Source organism: Pteropus medius, unplaced genomic scaffold, assembly GCF_902729225.1.
Source record: "Pteropus medius unplaced genomic scaffold, Ma_sr-lr_union100, whole genome shotgun sequence".
In the NCBI taxonomy this organism is placed as follows: Eukaryota; Metazoa; Chordata; class Mammalia; order Chiroptera; family Pteropodidae; genus Pteropus; species Pteropus medius.
The window spans coordinates 2,000,542-2,021,574 of NW_024356248.1; positions in this window are offsets into that span (position 1 = coordinate 2,000,542).

Consider the following 21,033-nt stretch of genomic DNA (forward strand, 5'->3'; position numbering starts at 1 on the left):
TAGTCACAGGCCAGCCTGCTTTCTAGCTAGCCATGCCTGTTCACTCATTCATGGACATTCCTCATTGCCTAATGTGCACCAGGCTTGCACGAATGTGGGGGAAACAGATAAAAAATGGTTTGGAATCAGATAGAATTGTTTTCGCCCCTTGACTCAGTGACTCGCATGTTGTATAACCTTGGGCAAGTCGTTTGATCTCTCCTACCCTCAGTTTCCTTACCTGCGGAACACTGGTAAGTCTCTGTGGTTTCTTTGTTGAGGGCATGAAATGCTTAGAGAGTACTTAATAATAGGAGCCCACACTTGCATAATGTTTACTACAGGTCAGACACTGCTCTAGGCATTTTACACAAGCTAATTTGTTTAATCTGCATGACAGAGGTAGGTACTATTATTATCCTTATCTTATAGATGAGGTGCCTGAGGCCCAGAGAAGTTAAGTGACCTGTTTGAGATCACACAGCATATAAATGGGGGAGCTGGATTTCAAACCCAGCAGGCAGTCTGGTTCCCAAATAACCTGCTCCCATGATCACTTGCTTGTATTAAGGCCTGGCCATAACCTTCAAAAAACAACTAGATGCTATCGCTGGATCCCAAACAGGAAATGCTCTCTCTACAGACATTCCTAGCCATTGTGCTGGGCCCCTAAATGTCCTCTGGGGCCAAAAGAGCTTGGGGAGGGTGTGTCTGTTCACAGCTCAGTCTGAGAAGGTGTCTTAGGCAATGAAAGCTGCAATAACGCTGAGTAACGAAGCACCCCAAAACTCAGCAGCTTAAAATGACAGGGGAGTATTTGCCTGCTTATGGGTTTGCAGCTTGGATGGGCTTGGACGTGTGGCTCTGCTCCAGGCAGCAGGTCTGGCTCAGCTCAGATGTGGGTCTCATCCTGGGGCCCCGAATGAAGGGGCAGCAGTCATGTGGAATGTGCTCTTCCAGTGGCTACGGCAGATGGGCAAGGAGGCAAGATCAGCCGTGAAAGCACATTTCGCGCCTCCATTCACCTCATCCCCCATTGGTCCAAACGAGTCACATGATCAAACTCAAAGTCAAGAGCAGGGAGGGAGTGCACACCGCCCACCATGAGGCCACAAGAGAGAGGTAATAGCACTACAGGGCAATGAAGAATTGGAATAAAAAATTCCAGCTTCCACAGAGGGGAAGGGATCAGGGCTGAGGACTCAGCCTGTGGCCAGAATTCAGGCCAAGAATCTCTCAGAAGCTAGGAGGCCTGGGCCACTTCCAGTTTTGGAAGCTCCAAGCTTATTAAGAAAACTAAGACATGCTAACACAGCTTACAATAATTGTGGCATATTTTAGATGTTTACATTGAACAAATTAATGCTTTTAGCACACACAGAAATTGCCAAGCAATGTAATTATGCTATTCACAAGAAAATTATAGGATTTATTAAAATTATTAATTGCTGGCACGCTACTGGCGGTGGGGTCCAGCAATGGGCCACAGGTGTGAGGTTTTCCGACTGTGTCTTCATTTATTCAGGCCAGGCTCTTTGTCACTGGGCAGATGACTTCCTTGGGAGATAATGCCTAAAACCTAACCCTGAGGCCCTCGTTGTGCATTAAAAATACCAGGGATGTTTTGTAAAATGCTGATGCCTGGGCCTCGCCCACAGAGTTTCTGATTTACTAGGACTTGGTTAGTCACCGGGCACCCAGCATTTTTTCAGTAACTTCCTGTGTGGTTCTGATGTGCAGTCAGTCCCCACTGGATTGTGGGGTGGGCAGGTTTAAGCCAATTTGTGCCAGTGAGATGTGAGGTGAGCTTTTGGGAAAGAATCTTCCTCATTCTTGAGCAAGAGCCCTGGAAAGCTCAGTCTCTCTTCTGCCGGATGCAAACAAGGAAACATGCTACTGATGGCCATCTCGCAGCCATGAGGGAAGCCAGCCTGAGGGCGAAGGGGATACAGAGGGAGGCAGAGGGACAGTCAGAGCCTTGATTTCACCATACCTGAAACCTACTAACCTTCAGTTGTACAGATCCATCAAATCTCTTGCTTAAGCGAATCCAAGTCTGTTTCGTGTCACTTGCACCTGCAGCCACCAGATAAGGAAAACGCTTCCTGTACAGGGCTCATGGGAGAACCATGAGAGATGCTGTATGTAGCCCTTACGTGTGGAAATGCTCCATAAACGTTAGCTATGGCGAGTCACCCCTGAGCGGAGACGGGGTACACAGAGGATGAGCTGCCTTAGGAGAGGAAGTCCAAGGGCATGCTGCCTTGCAGAACCCGAGCCTGGGGCCCGTACATGGCAGGTTCTCGATAAACATCTGCCCAATGGGACGGATGCTTTAAGCTCTCATTTCCCTCCGTGATGCCCTGGTCTCTGCCAGATGCAAGGCAAAGAGTAATCTGATTATCTGATTAAAGCAATATGGCCCCACGTACCAGCAACTCCATGGCTTAAGCCACCAGGGCAGATCTATGTGGGTAAGAGGCTTACCACCTCAACGGGGGAAATAATCAGGCCGGCGGGGGGGCAGTTAATTAAGCAAATCTCAATGAGAGCCTACTATGCGTCAGGCACTGTGCCAAGCCAAGGCAGCTGAGGAAGCCCCGGGTCTTTGTCCCAAACAGGAAACTTGAGCCGTCTTTGAGAGGGGAGGAACACCCTGCCACTTACCTATGCCATCTTCTACATACCTGAGCCAGTATAATGGGGGATGACACCTCAGAGAAGGTACAAGGCTTCACCCCTGAGATGAAGCAACAGATAGAGACTGACAGGTACAGCGTTGACGCATTGTCTCGACACCCAGAGCTCGCCGCAGGCCACCAAGCCCTCAACTCTGCAAGCCTTCCCCACGCCCCAGGGTAAGACGAGCAGGAATGGAAGCCACTGTTTTATGTATGGTGTTTTGAACGTTATTATTTTTTGACCAGGCAATAGAGTCCCATGGTTCAGAAACTAAACCAGTATAAATAGCAAAGGCTGAGAAGTCGGTCTCGTTTCTCCACCCTTCCAGTTCACCCCATTTTCCTGTCTCTACAGGAAGCCACTTCTTTATTTTCTTGGGGATCTCTTGTGCTGTGGTTACAGGCCAGCTGTCATCTGTTCTGTACTGGCTATTAAATATTTTATCACCCTGCCTTCTAGCACTGTGACAATAAAGTACAAGCAGACACAAAATATATTTTCTCTCTTCCTCTCTTTCTTACACAGAAATAACTGCATAAAAACACAGTTCCGAATCTTGGCCTTTTCATTAGAAATATCCCAGTGCTTTTTTCTCTAGCAGTGTAGAATGTTTCCTTATTTTTATAGCTGTATAGTGTTCTTTCCAAAGTTTATTTAACTGAACCCCTATAAAATGCATGTTCGTTTCCAAACTTTTGCTATATATAATAAGCAACACTGCAGTGCATAACCTCCCAGCTGATCCACGCATAGCGCTACCACAGGACAAACGTAGGCTCAGGATGGCTGAGTCAAAGGGCAAATGAATTCGCAACTTTCATAAATATTGCAAAATTGCTCCCCATAGGGGATACGCCGTGTTGGATGCCCTCATGAAAACCGAAGCACGCGCCTTGCAGAAAACTCGGAAAACGCAATCGCAAGGCAGAAAATAAAAACTGCTCTTAATCCGACTCTGTGAAGATCGCCCCTCTGCAGTCTGGTTTACGTCCTTCGTGTCTTGATTCATAATCTGCGTACCGTTTCGTAATCCGATGTATTCACTGAACCAATATTTTGCGAACAGTTTCTCATAGCGGTAAACATTTTTTCTACCGTCGGAGAGGTGGCAGAGCAGAGATATGAAGCCGGTGGTCCCTAGTTCAAATCTCAGCCCTACCGTTTTTCTAGCTGCACGACATTGGGCAACGCTACTTACCTGCTTCCTGCTTTTGTCTTCTCATTTGAAACAGGTGTCATAAGAGCGCTGACCTCGTAAGGTTACTGTGAGTGTTCAGTGGGTCGGCACACGTGATGCCCAAACAGGGCTTGGCACTGTAAGCATAATAAAAGTTAGTTGAGACTGTGTCCTTTTTTTTGACTTAATGGTACTTACTCCCTTGGATAGATGTGGCACAGTTTATTGAACAAACTCCTATCGTTGGACACTCGGGCTATTTCTGCTTGTCATTGTTCAGCTATGCCTTGATGAAGCAGCTTTGTGGCTACAGCTATGTCCAGGTCCCCAGTTATCTTCACCGAGGGAAGAGGGGAGATAGGCGTGGCCCATCTCTTACTGCTACTTGGATTCTACCCTACCGTGCCCCCTCGGAGCTCTTTAGTGTTGATTTTCACATCTCTTCTCCTCTGGGTTTTTCTATGTGCAGCCTTGAGAGGCCCTGTCCAAGCTTTCCGGTGCCTCTTTTGGCCCTGCTGCCTGAATAACTCAAGTCACTTCTCTTGGCCAAGATAATGTCAGAGCCTTAAAACCATCTGTCAACTCATGGAAGGATTTTTAAAATGCGGTACACCTATACCATGGAATATTATTCAGCAATAAAAAGAAATGAAGTACTGGTACATGCTACAACATGGATGAACTTTAAAGATATTCTGGTAAATAATAGAAGCTGGACAAAAAAGGCCATGTATGATGTGATCCCATTTACATGAAATGTCCAGAATAGGCACATCGTGGAGACAGAAAGTAGATTAGTGATCGTGAGAGGCTAGAGGAAGGGGTGATGGGGAGTGACTGCTAACAGGTGTGAGGTTTCTTTTGGGGGTGCTAAAAATATGCAATCTGATAGTGGCGATGGTTGCACAAACTTGCAAATGTGCTATAACCCACTGAACTCTACTCTTTAAAAAGAGAAATTTTATCTAAGAAATAAAGAACAAAAGGAAATTGAGAAGCCCTGGGCACAGGGGGAGGGAGGGAGCCCCCAAGGCTTAACACTTAGCTGAATAAAGTTTAATCTCTGTACCGGGGTCTGCAAGGTCCTTTCCCGCATGGAAGGACATTAAAAACACCTGGGAAGCTTTAAAAATACCAGTGCCCAGGATGCATCCACACTGAGTGGACTCAGTGACTCCAATGCAGCCAGACCAGAAACCTGGACCCACATGGTCTTAAACAACAACAACGACAAACAAACAAAACAAAGCAAAACACCCGGCCTGACCAAGGAGGTCTCTGAGACCTAGAGAGCTGAGTCAGTCTGCTCGGGAAGTCGGGAAGTCACCGGCTGCCCCACCGGGACAGCGGACATATTGCCTTGTGCCCAAGAGCATGGGCTCTGAGCCAGGGAGACCTCGGTTTACATCCCAACTCCGCCTAATCACCTGAACCTCCCTGAACATCAGTTTCCTCATCCACAGACCGGTAGTATCTTTTCCTTGGAGATCGAGAGAGAGGCTATACGCAGACCGCTTCTCCTGGTATCTGGCGCATCACAAGCACTTGTTTTAAGGAAGTGTCTAGTAGTTTCCAACGCATTTGGAGAGGAACAAGGGAGCATGACCACCTGACCCAATGCATCCGCACTTTTATGCCTTTAATAATCACAATAAAACGTATACTCTTGCTCATTCCAGGTGTTCCGTGGGGCACGGCTTCCATGAGGCAGAGGCGGAGAGTGACACCCAGGAGATGGGGTGTCTTTGTCCCGTCCCCTGACTGATCCCTGAGTTCTCTTCTTTGTGGATATATGCAGAGGCCTAGCCTCTGCAGGTCTCCAGGTAGTGGGCTTCTCGGGGGTTGGTGTCACCCTGCTGCCCACAGCACCTAGCACAGGTCCTGGCACTTAGTAGGGGCTCAAGAAATGGTTGTTGAGCCAGAGAGGGAAGTCCCTGGCAGAGCGCAATCTCCCCATCCAGGTGCGAGATTTCACGAGGAAAGGTGCAGTCCCCCAGGCGGCCACTAGGGGTCTCCACGCTCCGCCAAATGGCTTCGCCAGAGTCCCTTCCAAGGGCTCCGCTCGCAACGGTTAACTTGGAGAAAGAAGGAGGGTTTGCGCTGAGCCTCTGTTAGATGGTGACCTGCGTGGAATGCCATGCCCTGGTCTCCAGAATGCCACCGGTCCTTCCTGCTCTCTCCTGGGGTTAAGTCACAGACCCCTGTGAACACCACCCTCAAATTGTCCAGCACAATGTCGGTGTAAGAGCGGAGGGGTCATTGCAGGGCCGGGATGGGGAGGGTGGGGAGAGGTGCGTGGTGGGTGGGGCGGGGGTCGCAGTGGTTGAACACCTACTCTGCGCTAGCCTTTCCCACCAGCTCATTTTCTTTAATCTCCACAGCTACAATCCTGTGAAACAGACAGTGTTTTCTCCGTGTTATAAAGGAGGAAAGTACAGCTCAGAGAAATGAACCAACAGGGCCATTGGTGGGGCTGGGGCTCCAGGCTGACTCTGCTTGGTTTCAAAGCCTGTGTTCTTATCCCTCCCCCGCCTGGCTTCCGGAGGGATGGACGGTCCCCATTCCCCCCACACACCAGCATACACGCGCATGCACACACACGCGCACACACACACACGTGCACACACGGGCCCCTCCACCCACCACCGCAGAGCCCAGGCGGGATTTGATCTTCTTAGTCCCTCAAACAAGGGCTCTCACTGAGGGGTGCACGGTGAGGAGTTATTACCACGAGATCAGTTGCCCTGATCTAACCATCTCTGCATTTTAAATTGTCTTCCCTCTGAATATACTTTGCATCAAAGGCTCATTTTCTTGGTTCCTATGAGAACGCTGTGCTTTTCCTTAAATGAAGGTTTATTTATGGTTTTTTCCCCTGTTATTACAAAAGCAATTTGTGCCATTGCAGAACACACAGAGAAGCCAAGGGAACAGGAATTCTCCCATCCTCACCCCTCGAGACAGCCAAGGCTTACCCGCGGGACAGACATCCTTCGTCGGCACAGACTTCTCCCACCACAGAGGCCTGGAATCCCCTGGAAGCCCGAGCTGCTTCTGCAAGATGGAATCCTAGGCTGGGAGTTGAGAGGCAAGGTCTTTGTCCTGCTCTGCCAGGGAGTCCTGTGCTTCTTGGGGCAGGACCTTCCTGTCTCGGAATGGGCGTGAGGATGATCTCAAAGGGCATTTGCCCCTGATGTTCAAGGGTTCTGGGCCTGTCAGGAAGGCCACAAAGTGCAGAGCAGACCCAAGGGCTTCTCTCATGCAGGACAGACGAATCTGGGGCTGGGCTAACGAGAGGGGGCTGTCACACGCTCCTGGTAATGACAGAGTCTTCCAGAATAATCTGAAGATGAGAGAAGACAGGGACGGGCCAGCCCCCACCCAGCTCCAGCAGTGAGCAGACAGGCACCCTTCCTGAGGACAGATAGCTAAGCAATAAGGACCCGAGTGTCCTGTCTCGCGATCAGGGCCAGCTTCGTGGGTATGTAACTTGTGCAGTCACACAGGGCCCCAGGCTTGCTTTAATGTTTTGCTGTCACCATCTTGAAATTCTTAATCATTTTCGAACAAGGGCCCCATGTTTTCATTTTCCAAAGGGCTCTGCAAATTATGTAGCCAGCTCTCTCGTAATAATAATGCTTATTACTGATGTAGAGCTTGCCGTATGCCAGGCACTGCGTGCTTTTCCTGTGTATCATTCATCTGTCCCTCACAGCAGCCAGGTGTAAATTGCCTCGCCTGGACTTGGTCGACCAGATGATGATGTTTCCTGAGTGCTAGGCACGTGATAGATGCCAACACTCCTATCCGCTCACAACAACGCCAGAAATACGATTACATTTTATAGATGAGGAACTGAGGCCCAGGGAGGGTAAGCAATTTGCCTGACATTGCAGAGCTAGTGATGGGTCAGGCTATCTGAATCCACGCTTGTCATCCTTATTCATTCTGTCATGGTATGGGGCACCGGTTGAAAGCCCCTGCTCCTTCCTGCCTGGCTAACCAGGGGCGGTCCCAGGAGCTCTGCAGCCTTGCCCGGCTCCGGCCTCCACCCCAGCTGTGGTGAGTGCCCAGTGGTGCCCAGGTGGGTGAGCTGTCGGTTTTCATTCCCACCGCCTCCTGATCAGATGACAGCAGCTGCGCTCTGCCACCTCCTGTGCCCGGGTTCATGATCTGCTCCCCCGATCAGGCGTGGAGCCGTGGGGCCGAGAAGTGTCACTTTCCATTTCTCCCCATGGTGCTGAGCTCCCTGTGCATTCTGGGCTGCAGCTGGGGTTCCAAGGACCCTGGTCCATCAGTGCCAGTTATCACCGAGATGACAGCCTAGGTGGAGGGGGCCGACGCCAGCGGGGAGCACAGGCAGCTGGAAATGGGGTGGACAGACCAGCGCTCAGAGGCTCTCACCCTCTCAGACCGACTTGCTCAGCTTCTGAGTCTCAGCTCCCATGTCTGTAAAATGTGGTAAAGAAAGCAGACCTGCCACTTAAGAATTCCAGGTCTGGGGATTCACGGCCCTGAGTTCAAGTCCCAGGTCCAGCCATATGACCTTGGGCGGGTCACAAAACTGAATTTCAGTGTTCTCCTCTGTGAAAAGGTAGCAAGCACAGAGGCGTCAGGGCAAGAATTCAGATCCAACAGGCGGATTTGAATTCAAATCCCAGTCTGGTACCCATTAATGACGGGACCTCGCACAAGTCATGTCATTTTTCTGAGCCCTAGTTTCATTGTCTGCCAAATAAGGATAACCCCTACTCAGCATCCTCAGTGGCTTCTGGGAGCGCTGAGCCCCTTTCCCGGTGCCCGGCACTTAGCAAGTGCTCGGTGAGCCATAATTACGACTACGACCTCTCTGGGTCACTGCGAAGACCAGAAAGGATTGCTGGGACATTAGCAGAGCTGGGCCCCTGCCAGAAGCGTCTGTGTCAGGCCTGGCTGTGGAACGGGGAGGGTCAAGTGCAGGGCCCTCCTCCCACAGCCAGACTCAAGCCCTTGGACTATATAGCCGAGGCCTAGGAGAGCTGACCACGAGGCAGATGACAAGGCTAAGCCTCCAGGGGCTGCCCTAGAGCATATGGCGTTTGACAGGTGTGCGGGGACAGCCTTATCCAAAGGTGACCACGGTCGGGGGTGGGACAGACTAAAGTAAGCCCACTGCAATCTGGGCCGCCTCCCCAGCCTCTCAACTGTCCCTCCTGGGAGGCTCTGCAGACCTGCTCTTCAGACTTTAAGCTGCATCTCCCAAACCCGGCTATGCACACGAGTCCCCAGGAGCTTGTTGAAATGCTGGTTCTGACGTCATAGCCGAGTGGGGCCTGAGAGTCTGCATTTCTCACCAGCTCCCAGGGGTGCCAATGCTGCTGGTTGGGGCCTAGACTTGAGTAGCCAGGATCGAAAACATTAGATAAACATAGGTCATGAAGATTAATAATAATTTCGGGTGTTACCTGATCTGACTTCAGTAGATGACAAGGGCCTGTCTGGGAGACAGTTTCTCCCCAGAGGTCAAAGGGAACACGACCCCCTCATAGTCAGAGAATCTAGTTTTGCTCCAAAGAGCACAGAGACAGGGAGAGGGCATCTTTCACCTTGAGCAATGTGGACAGCAGATTCTGAACTTTGGGCCACACACTAGAGGCACCAGATCTACTTGGGGATTCCGAAAAATACAGATTCTGAATCGCAACAAGACAAACACTGCACGATTCCACGGATATGAGGTATCTAAAGTAGTCAAATGCATAGAAGCAGAAAGGCAGCGGTGGTTGCCGGGGGCTGGCGGGGGGAGTCGTTTAATGGGTGTTGAGCTTCTGATTTGCAAGATGAAAAGCGTTCTGGACATCTGCTTCACGACAATGTGAACTTACTTAAAAATAGTTATGAGGGTAAATTTTGTGTTTTGTGCTTTTTTACCACAATAAAATATATATATATTTATATATATATAAATTTATATATATATAAATGTATATATATATGTATATATATATTTATATATATTTATATATTTATATAAATAAATATATATATATTTATATATTTATATATATAAATATATATAAATATATATATACAGAATCCATATATATATATATATATATATATATACATGGATTCTGGCCCTGAGATCCTACTCAGGTGTTTGTGGGGAGAGCTTAGGACTGTTTTTTAAAATCTCCCAGGGGGATCCGGTACATGGCCAGGCTCTCCCGAATACATTTACCTCTCCTGCCTCCGCCTCCACCTGCCAGAGCCCCAGGCCTGTGCCCCCTCCCAGCCTCCTTCCAGCACGCAGCTGCCCTGTAACCTTCCTAAGTCACAAATCCGATCCTCGAACAGCTGCGATAAAACCGTTGCATGGCCTCCCGTTGTCCTTGGAACAAAATAGAAAAAAAGGCACAGCCTTCTCAGCAGAGTCAGGGAGTCGGTTGCGTTCATGGAGCGTGACTACAGGAAGGTTGCAGAGCTATGGCACAGGTCTGGGCCAGGGCACAGGAGCATCAGGAGGCAGAGAGCAATTCTGCCATGGGGAGGGGTGGCAGGAAAGCGTCTCAGAGAAGAAGGCATTGCACTGGGCCTCGGATGCTGAGCTGGTGTTTGTCAAGGACTGGGGTGAAGTCAAGGGCAGGGGTGCAGTGGGAGGGGGCTCCAGGCTGAAGGAGAGCTGGGCAAAGGAGGAGATGGCCCCCAGGGGAAGGAAGTGGGGAGGCAGGGAGGAGAGGGGAGGAGTGAGCTGGAGAACCGTGACAGGTGAGAGCTGGAAGAGGTTGGGGAGGGGCACGCAGGCAGAAAGTAAAAGGCTTTCCGTTGGTGTGGGCGGATGCGAAGTCCGAGACGGGGGCCACCAAGGCTGGCTCCATCCTGACCTCCTGGAGCCACCAATCCACCATGTGGCTGTCCAGGCCCGGGCTTGGATCACCAGCCTCAGGCCTGAGTCCTCGCTGCCCTGTACGCTTAGACACTCAGGGTGAGGGCGTAGGCAGGGTGACGAGGCTGAGAGGGGGCACAGTTCCATTCGCCTTGGCCCCCAGTGCTTCCCTCTGCTCCCCGCTCCCTCCTTCCCCGCTCTCAGCCCAGCCCTCGAGGGCCTGTCTCTGTCCTGTGGACGCTGCTCCTTTCCTGTGGCCTGTGTGTGTGTGTCCTCAGGTTGTATGGTCGCACAGTCCCTGTCTCTGTGTGTCTGCGTATTTGTGGGGGTCTCTTAAAAGCTACGGTGACAGCACATACGAGTTTATAAGTGTGGCCCCCTCAGATTCTCAAGAGGCTTTAAGACCTTCCTAGCATACAAGAGAGGGTCCTGGGGGCTATAGTGTTAGGGTCCCAGCGTGAAGGACCTGGGAGAGCCCGCTGTACAGCCACAGCATCGGGCTGGGCCCCTTTCCCCTCCAGTCTACTCCATGCTCAGGGTCACTGCCATCACCACCAAGTAAGAATTCGGGAGCAGCCCTTACCCAGCATGCATTTCAGGAAGGTCCCCTTTCACTACTAGAGATCAGATAAACAGGTCTTCTGGGGCTGGGGGGTCCTTTTCCTACTAGGAGGCCTCTTTCCTCGGCCCTCACTACACACACACACACACACACACACACACATGCAGTTCCCCACCTGGAGCAGAAGCAAGGTCCCACCCAGACCACAGGGACATGGCTGAGCAAGTCAGCTTTGCTTCCTAGCACACAGCTGCAAGCTCAGGGCCGACATTATGTGGCCCCAGCAGGAGGGACATCCTAACCATCTTGGGGTTCACACAAGGCCTTTTGGAAGGGAGATGGGAACAGAGATACCCCTGTGAGCGCTGGAAAAGAAACCACATCCCGTGAGTGCTGTCAGGAAGGTTAATCAGAAACGGTCATAAGCTTGATCCTGAGACTGGCATGTTAATAGTGCTAGAAGGTCTGAAATGCCCAGAGCCACCTGGAGGAATTAATAGGCCTGGAGAGTCCAAGGTTACATGGAAAGCACCAGGGAGTAGAAAGAGCACTGGACCAGGAGTCCAGCCCCTGGCTCCTCACCTTGCTTGGAGGCCAGCTCACTGCGTGGCCCTGTCTCTCAGGACTTGGAAAAATAATGACTGTGTCGAAGGCAGGGTCAAGGCTGTGCTGTGGTCCTGTGAAGTGGTGTTATCATTATTATCTCCATTTTGAGGATGAAGAAACTGAGGCTTCCTGAGTGCATGTGACTTTTGCCACAGCTGGCAGAGATGGGTCAATACCAGACCCCATACTGCTCCAAACTGAGAGTCATTCATGACCGGGGCTGGGCTAGAAACTCCGTAATTGTCCAGGGCCAGGGTGGACATCCCCTTGGTGTCCACTAGGAGGCACTCTAGACTTTCTCCTGGTGGCTCCAGCACCTCCATCCTCGGGCAGCAGGGTCTTCCCTGGGTGGCTTCTAAGCTAGGCAGAGCTGGGAAACCAGCTCCTGGGGCAAGATTAGAAGTTACCCTAATCCTCCCTCCCCCTCTTAAGCCACCTGCATGGAGGAGCTTCCTGCCCTCGCCTTTCAAGGCTGAAGGAGAAGAAAATGGGGTCTCAAACCCACAAGAATGTGAGGGCCCATCAGTCCCTCCCTCAGGTCCCTTGGGAGCCCCATGAGCCAGTCTGGAGTCAATTACAAATGTCAGAGGCTCAGAGAAGGTTGGTAACTTGCTCGAGGTCACACAGCCAGGTCTGTCCAGTTCTAAACACCAGAACACCGTCCTGGTTCAGGGAAGGTGCTGAACTCAGCCTGCTGTGTGGCACTGTCCTTGTCAGCTGGCCTGTGAGCCTCTGCGATGACAAAAGGGTTGAACCTTCCATAGAGTGTTCCTGCAGCTGCTCAAGGGTCAAGGGCTTGGTCCAGGCAGTCAGGGCCGGGCGTGGGTACTTGTGGAAGGGCAGGGGAGACACTCAGCTGACAGCTGGTGGATGTCCTTGGCATCTTTATCTGAAAGAGGATGTGTAAGTGGGAGGTGGGGGCAGAGGGGCCGTAGGTGGGGCTCAGGACCGCCAGGTCACTTTGGCTCAGAATTCAGATTTGTCGACATATTGGAAGAATGGGGGGCAGTGCCGACTGGAGAACTGGGGTTGCGGGGAGGCCTTCAGGAAGGAAGTGTGATTTGAGGAGAGGGGTCGAGCGAAGGCTCGGAGAGGCTGAAGGATCCAGCATGAGATGGTGTAGAGCTGACCGGGAAGTGCTTCGGTACCCGAGGGGCTGAGCTGGGTGAGGGGAGGTGACAGTGACATTAAGGGTGGGGCCACAGGGCCCTTTTCTCCCTGCCCTGCTCTCTGGAGGGTGGGTGCTCATCTACCACCTACAGCGGGTGGCCCGGACTGGCCAAGGAAGCAGGAAGGAAGCTGAGTGTCGGGGAAGAGAACCTCCTTGCTTCCCCGGACTGACAGCCAGCTCCTGCCCTCTGCCCAGTCAGGCTCTTCCTGGCAGGACCCTCCCCACGAGTAGGCCTGAGTCCACTTGATCCCCTCCCCAGCACCGAGACTGTCTAACCTGGCCCGTTACCTAGGTCAGCATGCAGTTTTCAAGGCAGGGTCAAGCCCAGGGCAGGGCTCTGAGCTCCGGGCTAGAGATGATGAATGAGGGGAACATGGGCCAGAGGAGTCGTCCTGGAAAATCCCAGCCCTTCCCCAGTCAGGTTACAGAACCTGCTCTCCCAGCCTGAGGCCCTTCTCTCCCTCCCAGCAACGTGTCCAGGGGCACCTGACTTGAACAGGCTATAAATAGAGGGATGATGGAAGGCTCCGGAAGCCCCAGGGAGGGCAGGAGAGAGGGGTTCTGATTCTCCCCAGAGAAGCCCAATGAGACTGCACTTCCAGGCAGCATTTCCAGGGTGAGTCTTCGAGGTTGAACAGGGGACCCCCTGACAGAGGACTCTGAAAGCGGGCCTTCAGGCAGAGGGTGCACTCTGGCAAAGCAAGGATGAAGCAGACGGGTGGCTCAGAGTGGCTGGGCAAAGGCTGCGTGGGGTTGTGACAGGCGAGAAACCCAACGGCCAAAGGCCTCGAGTGCCAGCATAAGGGCTTTGCTCTCACGAGGAGTCACCCCGTTTCTCCACCTTGCTCTCGGGGTAGTTCTGGTTTTGTGATGGGGAGTTAAGAACCATACACAAGAACAAGTCAAGGGCAAGCCCAGGCTGCCTGGGGCACAGTGCAAGAAAGTTCGTGGCCATCCTTCCCCAGTGGAACGTGAGAACATTATGGTGTGCCCGCAACTGCTAACAAGTCCTCAAATTCTGTTCTCTCTGTCTTCTTTGCCATGGAACCTTTGATTTTTAGCTGGGCATAAAGTCACTTGAAATGAAGACTACATTTCCTAGCCTCCTGCTGGCTATGGCCATGTGAACAAGTTCTGCCACTGGGGCGTAAGAAGAATTGTCATTCAAAGGCAGGGGGCTGCACCCTTTTTGCCTCTTCCTGTCTGCTGGCTAGAATATATATGCGATTGCTGGAGCTGGAGTGGCCATCTTGGATCACGAGGCAGATGCCACATGTTAAGGATGACCAAGCAACAAGAGGGAAGTGATCTGGGTTCTGATGTTTGCGCCGAGGCCACATCAGTACCGGACTAGATAACTCCGAATGTCATTTACTTGGGAGAAAAATACGTTTCTATATTGTTTAACGTGCTATTTATTTGGGTTTCTCTATCTCTTTCAGCTGAACATAATCCTAAGCAACACACAGGTCAGACATGAACTTCAAGAGCCCTTTTACCCAATTGTTCTGCCGCTGAAATAAATCCATAAATAAAATTAAAAAAGGAAAACCCCAGAGGCATTTACACCTCTTAAGCATTGACAGCTGACATGTTACAATTACTTTCCAAATATCATCCCTCACTCTCTGGACACCTTCCAGAATCTTCCTTCCCTGTAGTTTCAATAGGACGCTTAGAAATGAGCTGTCTTTGTTGGAGTTAATGTGCAACATCCTGAGAGAGCTTGGTTTCCTGCCCGGGGCCCCCATCCCGACAGACGCGCCGGTTCTCTGGATGCTGTGACTCGGGGCCTCATCTCCCCGCCTGAGATTCGTGGGCTCACTGAGGAACCCGACACTTGAGCCGCTTGCTGCTTGAGAAGTTAATACATGAGAAAAACTTTTACCGCCTTGGCATTTCTGAATGGGTCCTTTTAAGCCCTTCCCCAATACACAGGGTTATGTGGTCTTCTTCCTGCCATGATAAAATGATGATGATGATGATGATGATGATGATAATGATGATGATGATAATAATAATAATAATAAAAGTTGCCATATAATGAAGACTCTATGGTGTTAAAATCTCAATGAGAGGGCCAGACAAATGCCCCCACCCCCGTGGCTGAGATAGAAAGGAAGGAGTATGCAGTCCTTGGCTAAGGACTTAATGGATCCTTTCCGGGCACAAGCTCCTTGCATAAGCGAAGGAGCAGTCGTTAAAGACCTGGGCGCTGCTCTGCGTGATCATGCCACTTCCTGGATCCAGGGCGGGAGTGGTGTTCAGTAAGGCAGGCAGCTGGGAAAACATTTTCCTCCTCCCTACATGGCTCAGGTCGTCCTGCCTGAGTCTTATGTTTGCCTTCAGTAGCGGCTTGTGGGGTGTCCCAGAGCTTGTCAGCTCGGGCACACTTGCAGAGGGAGGGCTGGGGGGCAACCAGCAGGCATCTGCCAGGACTACCCAGGACTGCCACTAAGGCCAAGCCCACGGGTCCTCACTGGGCAGGGCGAAAGTCTCGGCCATTCCTCATTAACCTGGCTGCTGGGGGAAGGCCCCTTCTGGCAGTTGGTGATGGGGATGGTGATTTGCACCAGGCTTGGCAGGAGGCAGGAGACTGAGGCTGAGAGTATGGGGTGATTGATGCCTGACTGTCTGAGTTTGATCCCAGCTCCACCACCAGCCCTAGGATTCGTCCAATGATATAACCTCTCTGAACCTCAGCTTCCTCCTCCTGGACGAGGAAGCTCACAATATCTTCCTATTAGAACTGTCAGGAAGCTTAGATGAGTTAACGCATGCCAAGTTTTAGGATGGGTACGTGGTGCATAAAACAGGCTGAAAGAATATTAGCTGCTTATTTTTTTAATTATTATTATTATTATTATTATTATTATTATTATTATTGTATTACAAGAGAGAAGCTCGAACTCAATGAGCCCCCCAGTGAGGGGAACTTTGGGTAAAGAATTTAACTTCTGAGGCGCTACCTCAGAAAAGCTCTCTAGCACACACCTTGGAGCATCTCCTTCCTTACTGTGAAGCTGTTTAATTACTCCAGCCCATCAAGGGAAAAGTTCTCATCCGGTCCAGGGAAGCAGACTCGTGTAATGGTTTCCAGCACAGACTCCGGAGCCAGACTTCCTGAGTCTGAATCCAAGCTCAGTCCTTGTAGAACATTCCTTAACCCCTCTGTGGCCTGGTTTTCCTCACCTGTGACATAGGCTGATGAAAACAATTCCCTGGGAGGTTTCAATGAGCTACTAAGTGCCAGGTGAGACCTGATATCGACCTGAAGTTGGCGGTGTGGGGAGACCAGAGTCCACAGCAGTGGGGGGACAGGCTGCCCCAGGTCACCCCCACTGGGGCTTCTGAGCGATTGTGCTCAGCTGCTCCAGGATGGACAAGAAGCAGAGCGTGTGTCGTGTCGTGTGTGTGTGTGTGTGTGTGTGTGTGTGTGTGTGGCAGAGCTGTACCCTGGACGCACCCCTCATAAAGGAGTCACACCCGAGTGGCTGCCTCAGGTGAAATGGCAGGTTCCATCTCCGTCCAGCTTTCTGGCTGAGCGGGAGGTCTGACCCCAAGTACGTGTACTGCCCCAGCCTGCACATGAGGAGCTGGCGCCCAGAGACCTGGATATGCACGCTATCGATCCCAGTCTTGACTGACCCTGGAGCCCCGACCCTTGACCGGGACATCTGGCCTTCTGGCTCCCAGGCAAAGCCACCGTCACCCATCTCTGGGATACAGAGCGGGCCAGCCGCACTTTCCCTCAGCTGACTCTCTTCCTCCACGTCCAGCCTTCTGCCCCAGCTCCTATTCCCATCTGCTGGCTCTCCCTTTGTCTGTTTATCCTAAAGAACAGTGACTTGCAGTTCACACCCAACCCATCCTGTAACTTCAAAGTCTCGCAGAAGCAGCAAGCAAGTCTTTCCCTTCTGGAAGTTGTCCTGGAGCCTGGGAGGGGGTCATGGTGGAACGGGGAGGGAGCTGCACTGGACTTAGTCAGGAAGGCTTCCTGGAGGGTGTGGGCCTTGAGATGACCTCGGAAGAGGTGAGGACCCTCTGCAAAAGGAAGGGCATGGCTGCCGAGAGCTCTGGCACCTGAAGGCCTGGGTTTGAATCTCAGCCTTATAGTCGGGCCTGGTAATTAACCTTTCTCTGCCTCAGTGTCCTCACCTGAAGCAGACACATGGAGAGTCGCTGATGGAGGAGTGTGAGTCCGGAGGCCCGAATCCCCACTCCACACATCAAGCGACTCAGATTCTTCTTGTGGCTGAGACAGTTAGACGCTTGCTTGGTGCTATGTACTTACTCTACATGTATCATCTCATGGTCAATATTACTTGGGAAATCCTATGATTGTCCCCATTTTTCAGATGAGGAAACATGCCCAGAGACGTTTGCTGACTTGCCCAATGTCACACAGCTGGCAAGTGGCAGAACAGAAGCTGAAATGCAGGGCTGTCTGATGTCAGAGGCTGCGTGCCTCACACTTGGACCACTTTCTCTCACCTCCCTCTCAGGCCTCCCCATTATGAGAAAGGGCAGGGGGTGGGCAAGTGGCCTTCTGCTTTGCTATGACTCGAAGCCCCAGAGACCAGCTGCAGCAGGAAGGGCCCTTGCCGAACCCAGTGCCCCCAGCCGGCTCTCAGACTATCCCTGACCCAGCCCCAGGTGGTGAGGAGCAGGGGCTTGGGTGAGAACCCCAGTCTCCGGCCTCATTTTCCTGCCTTTGCCAAGGTGGGGGGCTTTGGGGTGGGAGGAGCTGGGTCTCCTGGGCCCAGGCTCTACTGGCTAAATTTAGGTGCTGGGTTCTAGAAGAAACAAGGGTAATTAAGGGGTGTTGTGTCACTTTCCAGCTGCCTCTCTTCTGAGCAGTCACACGCCACTTGGGCAGGAGGGAGGAGGCGTGGGTGACACAGAAGGGAGGAGTGGATGGACAGTTGGAGCCGGAGGAGGTGGAGGAACCCACAGCCTTCGCCCCAGGCTTGAGGGCTCGAGGAGCAGGGCTGCCTGAGCCTGGGAACCTGAAGATGGGGGTCACGGGGAGGTGATTTTCAGCCAGACATCCCAAGGGCATCCTCTGCTTAACACCACCCATAAGTGGAAAGTCCCATGTTGAAAGTTGTGACCCCCATTGTCACTGGACATGCTCTGCCCATGGAGAAATCCACTAAGTACTGATCATGCACAGTGTGCAATAGTACTGATATGTGTGCTCTCAGCAAATCCCACCAGCAGTCCTGAAAGGAAGACATCGTCTATCTCATTCCTCAGAGTAGAAAACGGAGAACTTGGCTGCTCCCGTCTGCACGGCTGAGGAATAAGCCGGGCAGGCCGGCTCCAGGGCCATGTTCTTAGCCAAGGGCGGCTATAGCTGACTCTGGTCCACAGCAGCATGGCCAGATATAGCCCTGCGACCAGAGAAGAATCACCAAGAAGGCTTCGCCAAGAGGTGAGAAGGGAAGACATTCTGGGTGGTAGGAATTAAAAGGTAAGTCAGCCCACCCCGAAGTGCACAGGCCGGTGTAGAGGCAAGCACAAGGCTTCCGTCTTGGGGTGACAATGCTTGTTGCTTCTATAGCCCTATAAGTATTAAAAGAGACCTAAATTCTCCAACTAAAGAGTGGGCAAAGGATTTGAATAGAATTTCTCCAAAGAAGATCTGCAAATGGCCAATAAGCACATAAATGATGCTCAACGTCGCGAGTCATCAGGGAAAAGCAAGTCAAAACCACAACGAGATGCCCCTTCACATGCACTAGGATGGCTAGAATCAAAAAGACAGATAATCACAAGTGCTGACAAGGACGTAAAGAAATCCGAACCCTTGTGCATTGCTGGGGGAAATGCAAAATGGTGTAGCTGCTTTGGAAAATAACCTGACGATTCCTCAAAAAGTTAAATATGGAGTTTACGTATGACCCAGAAATTCCACTCCTAGGTATATGTCCAAGAGAACCGAAAACATTTGTCCACAAGGAATCATGCATGAATGTTCATAACAGCACTATTCATAAGAGCCGAAAAGTAAAAACAATCCAAATGTCCATCTGTTGATGACTGAATAAACCAGATGTGGTCCATCCACACAGTGGAAGGTTAGTCAGCCTTAACAAGGAATGAAAGAATGATGTAGCATCCCACATGCCACAACATGGACGAACCCTGAAGACATTATGCTAAGTGAAAAAGCCAGACACAGAAGGCCACGTGTTGTGTGAGTCCATTTATATGAAGTATCCAGAATAGGCAGATTCGTGGAAGCAGAAGGTAGGTTAGTGATTTGCAGGTGCTAGAGGTAAGTAAGAATGGGCAGTGACAGCCATTGAGTGCAGGGTTTCTTTGGGGGGTGATGGAGATGGTCTGGAATTAGTGGTGGTAGATGTACACCTTTGTACTAAACACCACTGAATTCTACACTTTAAAAGGGTAAACTTTATAGTATGTGAATTATATAAAAAAAAAGTTATTAAAAAAAAACAGATCTGCCTCTAATATTTGCAAGAGCACAAACGGAGACCCACATACCATATGCCTAAATATTTAAAAATCAAGCAAACAAGCTGTTAAATAAAATATGTTCCCTTCTCTTACCTTGATAAATACCGCTCCATAGTGGCAAAATTGAAAAGTGTGGATAAAGCTATCGTTTTTATATGCTTAAAAGCTAGCATGTTTGGGGATTCTGTTGATAGACCGGCTGTGTTTGGACAAGTGATCAAATAAAGACAAACGTAAGTCATAAGTTATTATAGTTTTATTCCATAAAAATGTTCATGCCTTCATTTCACCAAAGTTGCTAATTTGTGTTCCAGTAACAAGAGTAATCTAAAAAAGACTGAAGAAATAAAATACGATTTTCATAAAAAAGGTAAACTATAGTAAACTTAAAAAATTTTAAACATGTTCGAAAACGTAATTTTCTAAAACATTCAAAATCATGTATCGAAATGACAAGGCAAAATGTAAATTATAATTAATATAACATTTAAAATCAAATCTGAATTTTTATTAATATTTTGAAATTTTAATTAAACGTTATCAAACATTTAAAAGAATAACACTATTAGCAAATCTAGTGTTCAAGGGCCATCCAGCTGATAATGTGAAACATGAATATCACACTCCGGGCACATCATATCTAAATTTATATATACAAATTTAAGAGCAATGTGAATTGTTTAAACATTGCAAGATAAATGCTCCTCAGCCGCCATGAGCATCGTTGTGTATGTTGCATTAATTCACAAGAACCACTGGAACAAGAGTTAATATCTGAAGAAAAACAAGAAAACAGACCCTTGACCCCTGGTCCGAATGTGGGACTAAGGGACATTGCGGACCTTCCCCGGGTGACTCGTTCCAGTGGGTCACTTCTCACGAATGTGTCCGTGTGCTCGGCACCCATTTGCACAGCTTTTTTTCATTTTAGCTATGGGCTCAGACTCAGAACATTTAAGCCGGGAGAGACGTGAGAGATGCTCCAAATCTAGCCCCATGCCTGTTCCTTTCTGGCCTGAATATTCTGAGTCTAGGTGGCCATTGCCGCCCGCTCCCGCCTCACACACCTCCATTAACAACTACTTAGCCCCTCAGGCCCCAGGGACCACCCGCTACTCCCCGCCTCCTTTCTTTCCTCTGCCCCTCACTCTCCCTGCCGAGCCAGGCAGCCCTCTGCCCGTGTGGGTTCCCCTCTCTGGAACATTCTTTTCCTTTTCTCTTCCTTTAGCTTTGGCTCTCACTTTTTCCTGGCTGTCCTCCTCAGGAGTGGGCGCCCCTCCATGGCTCCCTTGCCTCTCCAGGCCTCCCTCAGGGATAAGCCCACGGAAGGCAGGGACCTGCTGCCTCGCTCACAGCTCCATCCCAGAACAGGGCCTTAAGGGGCCAAGCAACTAGGCAGGGGCTGGGCCCACCTCCCTCCATATCCTCTTCTTCTATGGTGAAAGCTCTGAGTGTGACAAGTGGGGTCCGGGGAGCATTTGGGGCCAGGGGGGCAGAACTTCCTG